This window comes from Thunnus thynnus, chromosome 1, assembly GCF_963924715.1.
Source record: "Thunnus thynnus chromosome 1, fThuThy2.1, whole genome shotgun sequence".
Classification (NCBI taxonomy): Eukaryota; Metazoa; Chordata; class Actinopteri; order Scombriformes; family Scombridae; genus Thunnus; species Thunnus thynnus.
Window position 1 is genome coordinate 2,073,368 of NC_089517.1, and position 11,369 is coordinate 2,084,736.

The 11,369-nt window shown below is 36.2% G+C and overlaps 1 protein-coding gene across 6 annotated transcripts in view; it reads right to left on the bottom strand.

Moving 5' to 3' along the window:
* LOC137182671 (up-regulator of cell proliferation-like) overlaps positions 1-2,376 on the bottom strand; it is a 35,584-nt gene extending 33,208 nt beyond the window's left edge. For 5 of the 6 annotated variants that reach the window (XM_067589162.1, XM_067589333.1, XM_067589504.1 and 2 more), the window contains exon 1: positions 2,155-2,376. The gene's annotated coding sequence lies outside the window, so the exon portion shown is untranslated. Of the gene's footprint in view, positions 1-1,676; positions 1,866-2,154 lie in introns of those variants that run through there. The other variant, XM_067589246.1, reaches the window with a different exon arrangement.
* Between the last annotated feature and the right edge of the window lie 8,993 nt (positions 2,377-11,369).

Genomic DNA, 11,369 nt, shown 5'->3' on the forward strand with positions numbered 1-11,369 from the left:
GCAGTATAGAACAACAGTTTTTACAATACTTTGTGTCTAAGAGGGGTGAATGCCAGACAACAAAACAACAGAATAAAACTTGACATCTCTGCTGACACATCGACTGAGGAACACTAAAAAGAACACAAACTGTTACTGTGTTCATATTGACTGAACACACTGTACAAAACATTAACATGCAACTGGTGCAGAAAGCACAAGAACAACTTACAGTAACTTAACTGGTAACACTGAGAGGCGTTGCTAATGCCAACCCCCCTAAAAGGAGTTCTAACATGGACAAACACACTGCATTTAACTACAGTAAAGTTATAAGTAATAACAAGCTCTGAGTTACATATTTAAAACTGCACTAATTAATATTTTAACAATGAACTTCAATCAGAGTCAGAGTAGTCTTTGCAGAATCTGGGTGGGAAAAAAATAATGTCCCACAAACAGCTGTCTGTTCTGTAGCTGTTGTTACTAAGGTGGTTGCTAAGGGTTCCACAGGTTGTTCACGTTGTTCACTCTCAAATCTGATTCAGCTCCAACATGTACGGATGGATTTGAGAAGTTGGCATTTTAAGTAAAGGAGAAAAAGAAGTGAAATCCTGCTAGTACAGTTTGTTTACGTAGCCTACAGAGCCGGAGGAAGCTTCCTGAAGCTGACCAATCAGAACATAGTGGGCTCATCAGGAGGCGGGCCTTAAAGAGACAGGAGTTAAAACTGTCTGTTTCAGACAAAGGCTGAACTGAGGGGCTGCATAAAGGACCAGTATAAGATAAATAAGGAGTTTTTAATTGTCAATCATAAAAAGATATTCCAGTAGAGCCCCAGAATATTAATAAAGACCTTGAAATGTGCAGAATATGTCCTCTTTGACAAATGTTTTGCCTTTATTGGGAGGTGCCGGGGAATGACATGCAACAAAGATTGCTGGCTGGAATCCAAGTGGGGAGACTATCAGGATGCACTGCAACAGTAATTTGGTTGTACAATCAGTTGCTCGTACAATGATTTTCTCGTCTTTTCATTGCTCTGGCTATACAAGACTGGTTTGCTTCTAATCCAGACATTCCACCTTATTTGACCTTTTACAACCAATAGAGGAGTTATATTCAACATGAAGCTGTTATGTATATGACCAGCATCCATATGGGCAGACTACCCTCCATCAGGCCATGGATGAAGCATGTTATGACAACTTTGTATTTACTATTGTGTGACCAACTGGAAACAGCTTGTAATTGAGTCAGTGCAGAAGTCCCTTAAAGTGCAATACCATTGATGGTCACTAGATGCTGGCTCTAAAAATTCCTCCAATAGACTCCCATTCAAAAAGCGTCAACTTCTCTCAAACTTCTCTCTCTGAAACATAAGTCAATATATTTTTTTCAACGAGTCATTATGGTCTCAATATCTAAATTCGGACCCTCTCATAAGTGTGCAGGTGGTCATTATGCTCTGTTAATAAGATATAAAGATGAATATCAGTTTTGATGTCTGCCATGAGGGTGTTGATTGACGGCTGTGATTGACAGCTGCTCCCCGGCTCCGGAACTCGCACTGAGTCAGACTATTGTCGCAATATTTCACTAAGTTTAATATTACTTGATAACGATACCTGCCGTGTTAGTTAGCTAATGTTAGCACAATTCTGCACCACTCAGTGTTCCTAGTAAGCTAGCATTACCTTCAGTCTGAGGTAGCAGAAAGCACCTTTCCTTCGCATTTAGAGAATTCGACCAACTCTTATTACGGCTGCCACTTTGATACTTCCGGGTCATTTCACTCAGTTTGGAATCTTCCTAAGCAAAACAAAAAGCCTATTCGACAGCCGCCTGACCCTATGTGAATAAAAGCAGGTAAACAAACCAACATCTGATCATCTGAGAAAGAATCTGGGTCGATTATAGTCAACCAAAGTAAAATAATCAGGTTTGTCAATAAAAATACTGAAATCAGCTCAAAGTAAAACGTTGCCTCTGTGCTGAGTTTGAGGTTGTCACAACAAGCCAAGTTTGAACACATAAGTTTACAGTGGAGCCCTGAGTATCACATTAATCATAATTCATAATCTGTTGTACAAATAGCTCTGCGTTGTTCGACTTGTTTTTCTCCCATCAGGCACATAACAGAAAAATCACTGACAAAATAAAAGTATAACCCACCTTTGTAGAAGAGATTCCCCCCTAAAAATACATTCTTCTATCCAAGAGATAATTTCAGTCATGCAGTAATCAGTTGATAAGGCGTCTATCTGTCCTGTGGATAAAGCGCTGCACCTCATATGCCGAGGCGGTCCGCCATTACAGCCCTTTTTCTCTGCTGGCGAAGACACTTTCACTTTTGGCTTGAACATAAGCGACTGTTCGTTATTCATCAGAGGGAGGGGTGTGGTGCAAAACTGAGGAGACACATCAAATATTAGGTTATTTTAAGCACTGGGGAGGGACTTATGTATTTTTTATTTCGGCTTAGGGGAGGGACATACAACTTTAAATGGTTTCAGTTTGTATTTATTTATAAAATATTTATTTATAAAATACATGTTTTACCGCATTATAGTGACGGGACTTGTTGGACTGTGTTGGAATGTGAAGGGTTAAATCATCAGAATTTTGCGCCTCCACAGTTGCTGGGAGGAAAATGCTGCTTCCAGCTCTGTGAAGGGTGGTCCAGCTATAATTTTACAGAGGAATAATGTCAAATCACAGTAAAATTGACCAATCATAACCACATGTGATCCCCTTTGTGATCCACAGCCTATCTGTATAATTTTGCTTTCTGATGTTATATTGGACAGTTTTTGTCTTTAATGATCTAAATATTTTTAGAAATGTTTCATAGGCTTTGTCAATATCTTCTTCATCATATAGGCAACTCCTCACTGTTGTGCTAATGATTCATGTCTAAATACACAGATGGATTCCTCCAAACTCATCTGTATTTTAATTTACCTGCATCCTTATCCTGCAGTCATAGATCACAAAAAATGGCAAATGATCACTGATGTCATTAAATAATATTTGTAAATATATTATCTATTAGTGTGGCACAGTGTGATGTTATTCTGCTTCTACTGATCATTGAATATAAACATATACTAAACATTACATCAATGAACTCATCAGTCATTTAGTGCTTATTAGGATTTAACAGATATATGTTGAAATGTCCACAAATATATAATATATATATATATCAACCACCAGGAAAGTCTCACATCCATGAAACTTATCAGCATCAGTCCTATATACATTCAAAAGTATTTGATGCTGAGACCAACAGAGACACAATTCTGACTATCTGCCACTAGGTTAGTGTAATTTGATGGAAACCTTTATGCCTAGTGGTTAAACATATTCACCCCAACTCTTCTTTTGAGAAATGCGTACACAAACTCACTCATTGGGAGAATTTACAGAATTTATTGTAATTAAACCCCCACTTTGAAAACACTGAACACCATCACAAGAAACAGCACCTTTTTAAAATGGTGTATTTCTAGAAAAACATTAATAAAACAAATATATCAATAATGAAATAAATATTCTAACAATAATATAAAAAAATAAATAATGAGTAAATAATAAATTGAATACTGTCAAAACTAGAAGTGCACTCGACAGAATGTATACCTTTACCAAGGCCGTATCTCACAATGTTAGAAAAAGTGAAAAAAAATCCATGATGAAGCCGTTTTTCTAGATCCAGCTGACAAACAAACCAACAGATGCAGGTGAAAACATAGTCTCCTTGACAGAAGTAATAACAAGGGACACCGTTACTTACATACAGGACACAAGTACTCCTCATCCACTGGAGGCCTCTATACACATTCATGATACCACCACCTCTGACAGACATCACAGCAAATCTGGGAAAACAGGGACGTGTAGTGGTACGTAAGTTTTGCATTATATGGTATCCCTAAATATAGAATATCTCTAAATGAATTGACAACTAATATCTTTACTATTCCTTCATTTTTGGAAGTTCTCACCAATATGAATATTGCTTTCTAACTAAAAGTTGAATTTTCTACAGTACATGTTGTACAATGGAAAGTAAGTAATCTTACTACACAAAACAAGCACAACATGAATGATGCCTTTATTAGTAGATGTGGATGATGTAGAAGATTGTTGTAATTACCACTACAACCCTAACATTGATCAGTCAGAAAAAAATATTCCTTTTAATTTTTTACATTTTGCAATGTGAGGAAATTACCTATTGTGCTTCATCCTGGTCCTCCATCCCACAATAAAAGCACAGGCTGCTTAGATCATCTGTTAAAACAAACATTATTCAACAAATATGGTCAGATTAATACAATTTGCTTTGCTCAGTATTAATTCACTGGTTTATAGTAGCATATTTATGAGATAACATGCATGAAACCAACAACATGAAATGATTGACAGTGTTGAGCAAAAAGGAAACAACAGATTCTCTGAGGAGGGAAGTGTCCAGTCTCAACTGTCCACTGAAGTGTCAAGATTTATTGCCTCCTCTGTAAAAATTTCTCTGCAAACTGAGGAGAACTTTGATTAGTAGAAAGGCAGGAGGATTGCATGGTCTAGGATTTTTTTCCTCAATTGATTACACACAAATCAAACAGATTTAAAGTATTATATATTTAATAAAACTGACATCAGAATGTATAAAAGCAGGTGAAGATCTTCACTCCAATTGCTACTGAATTTGAGTTTGACAGTAATGTTCATGTAACTGCATTTCACTCACTTGTAAGGACAGCCTGTGCCATCTTGCTGACATCTATGAGGGAAAGTGCTGCCTGTCCACATGAAACATTGAGGCATTTTTTTCCTCATGAATGGTCTAAAGTATGTAAATAGTACATGTGTGAAAACTGTTGCACATCATTATTTAACAACTCATAGGTTCATAGGACACAAGTACAACTACATTTTAGAGTCAAATTTACCTTGTAGACTCCAGGCTCATCTTAATCTTTCCTTTAGTTTCCCCAAGTGGATCCAAGACAAAGGTTATTTTCTCATGTGGGTACATAAACTCTATGATTCACATGGAAACACAACATACATTAGGCATGAACCCATGGTATTAGTGATATTAATGCAATTCTACATTGTAGGGTATTGTGTTGACCTTTATGATAACAACTGAGAGCATGTATGCACTGCCAAATTTATCTGGTAAATGTCTAATTATGTAGAGTGTTTACATCACTATAGATACAGAGCTTGTTCTCACCACCAACATTCAATGATGGTTCTCATTCACAATTCCCACAATAACTTTGTGTGCCATTGAATCAGTCTGAAAGTAGTCACAAAAAACACTAAATCCCTGTTACTTGAAAAATGCATATTTGCAAAATGCAAAGTCATTAAAATCCAGTCAAATAAAAAAAAAAATCATACTACCTACATTTTTCAGCTGAAGTGTGTGCATGTATTTGAGCTGGTGAGGTGGCTGCTGAGACAGGGCCTGTAGATGCTGCGGCTGCCGTGGAGGCTGGCAGTGCTGGTGGGTCTGGGACTGCTAGTGAGACTGAGGCTGCTGTGCCCACTGATTTTTTGATTTTATGAGGGATTTGGGGCAGCTCCACCTTTGCAGTTTTTAAGTGATCCACATTAACTTTGTTAAAAACAGTACCATCTTCTGCCAGCAGATCAGCACTTTTCCCCTGTAGTGCCGTCACAGTGAAAGGACCGAGGAAGTTTGCCTCCAGTTTGCAACCTTTTCTATGTTGGCTTCTTATAATTTGTCTATTTTTAAGGCAGGCTTAGGAGCACCCTGCTTCATTCGCTTCATTGTGCTCTTCTGCTGATTGGTGACATTTCCATGAACAATATCCTTGATTTGATCAAGGCGCTTTATGTCCTCTGACACAGCTTCCTCAACCACAACAACCTCAACGCTGCCGTCTACCTGTGAAGACGGCAGCATTCAGTCCATGTTTTCAACACTGCATTGATAAACTTATATTGAGACATGTGTTTACCAACCATGAAGTGTTCTGGCACCTCTGTTGGGTAACGAGCCTTTCGCTTAAACATTAAAAAGAATGGGAAGAACTGAGTTGTAATTTTTTTTGGTACTCGTACTCGTCCCAGTTTTCAGGTTTTTTTGCCACCAGCTTGGTGAGAGCTCAAATAGGCTTATAGACTTGTGGCCATTTTGTCAGGTCATCCACCATGACACAGATGGAGTGATTCAGTTTACCCATCAGATCCATGCTGAGTAGCTCAAATGGATGTGTAACCTGAAAAAAGCAGTACAACATGAAAATAGACATTTTATTCTGGATATAATGTGTCTGAGCATGTTTAAAGAAAATTAAGCTGTCTTCCTTTCCACGGGCTCTGCTGAGAAGTATGTAAAGATTTTATGTATTTATATCTGTAAGGTAAATATGTTTTGTGATAAAGCAACGGACATTGATTGTGAGAATGTGTCAACAGCAGTTACCTTTATGGGGTATACTCCACCTTTGATAATATGACCAGCTGACTGGTACACTGCACACTCTGACACCTGTTTAAAAAACACATATGTATTTTTCTGTCACTTCACATTGGAGTCGACCATGTAGAACAGGTTTAATTACTGTAATTTAATATACATGCTAGTAAGGTATACATCTTTATGTGCTGAAACTCAATAAACAGCAAAGTCCTTATTTTTTCTTCAGTTGCAGTGTTCTCTACGTCAGCAGCCATTCCAGGCCTGAAAAACCTTTCTGAAATAACATCTCTGGTCTTTTTTTATCCAGTGTGAGCACCTGTGAAGCTGTCATGAAAATCCCTAAAAATGGCGTCAGCCTCCTCTGTGCCTCTGACCACTTTGGTTTTGATGACCTTACCAGGACCTTCAAGTAGTACAGTGCTCCATCTAGGAAATAAATTGTAACACATTTACATCAGCACACACAGCACAGCTGGAATATTAGTTCCAAAGTGGATGAATCATTTTGATATGTTTGACATAAATTTGACAGATGCTAATTTTACACATTCTAATGTGCCTTGGTGGCATTTTTTTATTCTTTTCATTTGAACACAAACTGAATTCTTTGACTGAAGTTAAATAAAATGGTAATTCACTCAGTCTACAGGCTATAGGATGAGTTTCTTATATGCTGTTTGAAATATGGCTTTGTTTTAATTAGGTTCATATACACTCAGAGGCCACTTTACTAGATACACCTATAAAATTCAATGCAATACAAACAGCTCTGCAATAAATTCAACCTTTACAAAGATAATGTTCAGTTGTGATTGACACTGTCAGAGATTGTTAATTAAACTATATATTTATCATTGAGGTTGTAGTGGACTGCTTTAAATTTGGAGGCGCTTCTGTTGTTTTACTCCACAGAGAGGAAGAAGAATATTAGATACACATTTCAATATAATGCTGTCAAGTTCAAAATCACCACTATGACCTCAGTAATAAACATAGAGGTCTAGTTGAATTATCACTTCTGACAGTCTCACCTACAACTGAACAGTATTATCTTCCTAAATGTAGAATTTATGGCAGATCTGTTGCATTGGATTGCATTGAATTGTATAGATGGACCGAATAAAAGTTGCCAAGGAGTGTATATTAAAGGTGGCAATAGCTGTTTTTGACAGTTAACAGTGTAACAATAATAACAATAATCATTATTTATTCATATAGAAATATTTAGGCCTATTGGTAGATGCATGTTGGAAATAAATTGTAACAAACATTTACATCAGCAAATATATTTAACATTACATGTGCAGGCCGTATGTGAAGGCTGTGCCTGGGAAAACCATGCCAGAGATGCAAAACAACTCAGGAAGAGGCTGGGGGATGCAAAGTTCAAATAATTATCATGATTAAAATACTTATTTTATCAATAAATTTGTGACACATTGATATAATAACATTACATTAAAACACTCATATTTTGAGGTGTTCTATTATTTTTCAAGTGTATTACAACTGTAGCCATCTGGTAAACGGTACTCTGTAAAGCAGTCCTTTCCTATCAGGTAGGATGAGTCTCTAACCGGTCTGCAGAATTACATTGAGTGTGTTCTGCCAGTTATCAAGTGGCTCCACATGATCACAGCTGATGGAGGCCACTGTCCAGTGAGAGCTTGATTCTAACTGATGCTACCTGGATGAGATGTCCCAAACTGATTTACTTCACAATAGTTGATGCTTCATATGATGTCCACTGTCTGTGTAGATTAGTCACTGCATAAATGCCTATTTAAAAGATGCCTGTTTTTTGTCTAGCTGTCAACATATCCACATTTCTATTTATTTTTTGAGACATTGAGTGTACAAACCTATTGATGAGGAGGTTCACTCAGTGCGACACCTGCTGGTCATTTTTTGTAACTACTTTTGGCATGCTTGCTGTTGGTTCTATGCCATTGATCTCTGTAATTGTTGAGAGCTCATAGTACCCTATTACCCCACTAGAAAACTGCGCTCCCAGAATGCAGGCTTACTGGTGGTTCCTACAGTCTCCAAAAGTAGAATGGGAGGCAGAGGCAGCCCTTAGTTATGCTGCTATAGGCCTAGACTGCCGGGGGACTTCCATTGATGCACTGAGCTCCTCTCGCCTCCTCTCCATCTGTATGTATTCATTTACCATTAATGCATATTTCTAACTTGACTTCATCCTCAGAGTTCTTTGTGCTTTCTCATCCGCAGGAAACCCCATGGACCACACTGATGTGGGGATGTCCTTCTCCTGCTGTTCCTGCTGTTGCTAGTCATGTATCTATCGTTATTGTTGTTGCTGTTGTTGTTCTGCTTCTCTGACCCACTGTGTACAACATTGTAAATAACTTTGTAAATATATTTAACAGCCCAGTGTCTGTAGGGGTGGATGGCATTTTTTAAAAAATATCTTTCCTCCTGTTTCTGTTAAGTTAGGAGTTATGTCAGTGATTTGTATTTTTGTTTCTTTATGTTTAAATAGGTAATTTTAGGTTGATTAGCTATAGTTCCCTTTTGTTTGTTGTTTTGCTGTTAACTCACCCTGAAACCACAACTATGAAATAAACATTTAAAGGCTGCAAAATCCCTGGTTGCTGCTTTTTTTTTTTTTTGGCAGCTGGGGAGAGGGAGTGTCATTTTCATGTTGTGCCAGGGTTTCTCTTAGGCCGGGTCATAACAATATATATTTAAATTCTTCTGCTTCTCCCAGTTTAGAGGCCCCTCTACTTAGCAGTGTGTGGGCCTGTATAGACTGTCTTTGATTGACATCTCCCCTAAAGAAGTAAAACACATTTCCAATCCACTGGAGATAGAAATATGAACGTATATTCAGACTATACAATATATATCTACAAACACAGTAGTAGAGTGGACAAAAGAGTCATTAAGTTTCATTCAGCGTATTCTGCTCATTCGTCATTCACCACAGTTGGATCACTCATTCAGTATACAGCAGGTTTAAATGTTTAGTGTGTTCATAATGGAAAAGTGACAAAATTGACTTTTGGTTTATTTCTGTGTGTGCTATTGCTGGATAATATTCTTCCACAATGCAATGCACAAAACAAATTGAGGGAGCTACAGTACTCACAGCTGTGGCAGGTTCTGAAGAACGATGGTAGTGTTCACACAATATATAAAAAATATCCCTCTGAAGAAGAGTGTCAGGTGGATATATTGGATAGTTGCTTGTAATTACTTTCATATGATGTTTAATAAGGTAATGATTATTGAAATTATGTTTTTGTAAGCCATTTTCGCATGATCCTATTTTTTTATACAGTATCAAACCAATATTTTTTACCAGGAATTTACTGTAAATAGATGAGATAATCACATACAATTATAGTCTAAAGCTCTCAAGATACCATTAATGGGTGTTAAAGGAGGATAATTTGAATATAATTTTACAATTTTTTTTGTGTTTTACAGAAATTTTGCTTTGATGGGGCAGTCTTAAGGATAAATTGGATAATTCTATGAATTTACAAAAGAATACTGTGTAAAACAAGCCATTATTTAAATTAGGTAATTTTAAGGTATTTCTGCAATGTTTTTCATTTTTTGTGCACATTTATACATTTATTTGGCATTCTAGCAATATTTTTTTTTTTTGGTTTTATTTTAGAACAGTTGGACTGTAAAAATGCAGACAATGTCTACAGTAAATATCTATATTTAAAAAAAAATACTTTGTAGAAAAAAACAGGCATGAACAGGCAACATCAAGTGTAAATTATTTAGAATTTGCTTTTTCTTCAAAAATGTAGATTTCTATATCTATTATATCATTATAAAGCTGCCTGGTTGCTTGTTATTGTATTTATAATTAAATCAATTCATCAATAAAATAAACAAGACTATTTTTGTTCCCCAGACTCCAGTTAAGAGAAGAACAACCAGTCATTTCATCCATGCACCTCGAGACACAAATGATACTCCACTTCTGTGGGCTGGACAGTTGCCATTACACAAACAATGTCACAAATACTCAAATATTTTAATTTCATTTTCATTAATTCACTTTAGACACTGACACATAAATACAATACTATAATATAATGATACAATACAATACTAATAAAATCTAATGATACAATACAATAATATAATATAATATTGTATACAATGTAGTGCCTCAGTTGTTTGAGACCAGTGTTCAGATATACAGTCCAGTCATATGTAAACATAAAATAATTGGACCCTAGTACAACTAAGTAAGTAGTTCCCTGACAAACTCAATTTCTCTCCATTTCACACTTGTCAGCAACATGTAAACACCTTTTGTTCTAAGGATTAATTTTCTTGAAACAGTTTTACAGAGCTTCTTTCTTAAGCTACCACTTTGCAATTGCAGCATACATACTCACGTGTCCATTTAGTTGCTTGAATTGAAGCTTGGTGAAGTGTACATTGGTGAAAGGAAATGTAACAACAAAGTAATTGATAAAGTTTTAAAATGTAAGTTATTTTCTGATTTTAAAACACCATCAAAAGAACAATATATAATGGTACAATATTAATAAATAAACATTTACACACAATTATTTTAAATGGCAAATTCAACCTAAAATAAAAGACATTCAGTTTAAAATTATGAACAATATTTATCCAGCAGCTGAAACCTTACAGAAAGGATTTCAATTTGAAGTAGATTCTTGTGGTTGTTTGACAGAGCCTGAAAACTATTGAGCATTTATTTTTCTTTTCTTGTTTGGTCACATTGCAATTTTGGCAGAATGTTTACAGCTGGTTAAATATCAAGACTGGCAATCCTACATTTGATCTATTTCAGGTTTTAATTTATATGGATGATCTGCCAAGGAAGGTGTCAGAAATGGTAAACATAATTATCATTATGGGTAAATATCATATACATAAATGCAAATGGAAAAACAGTAAA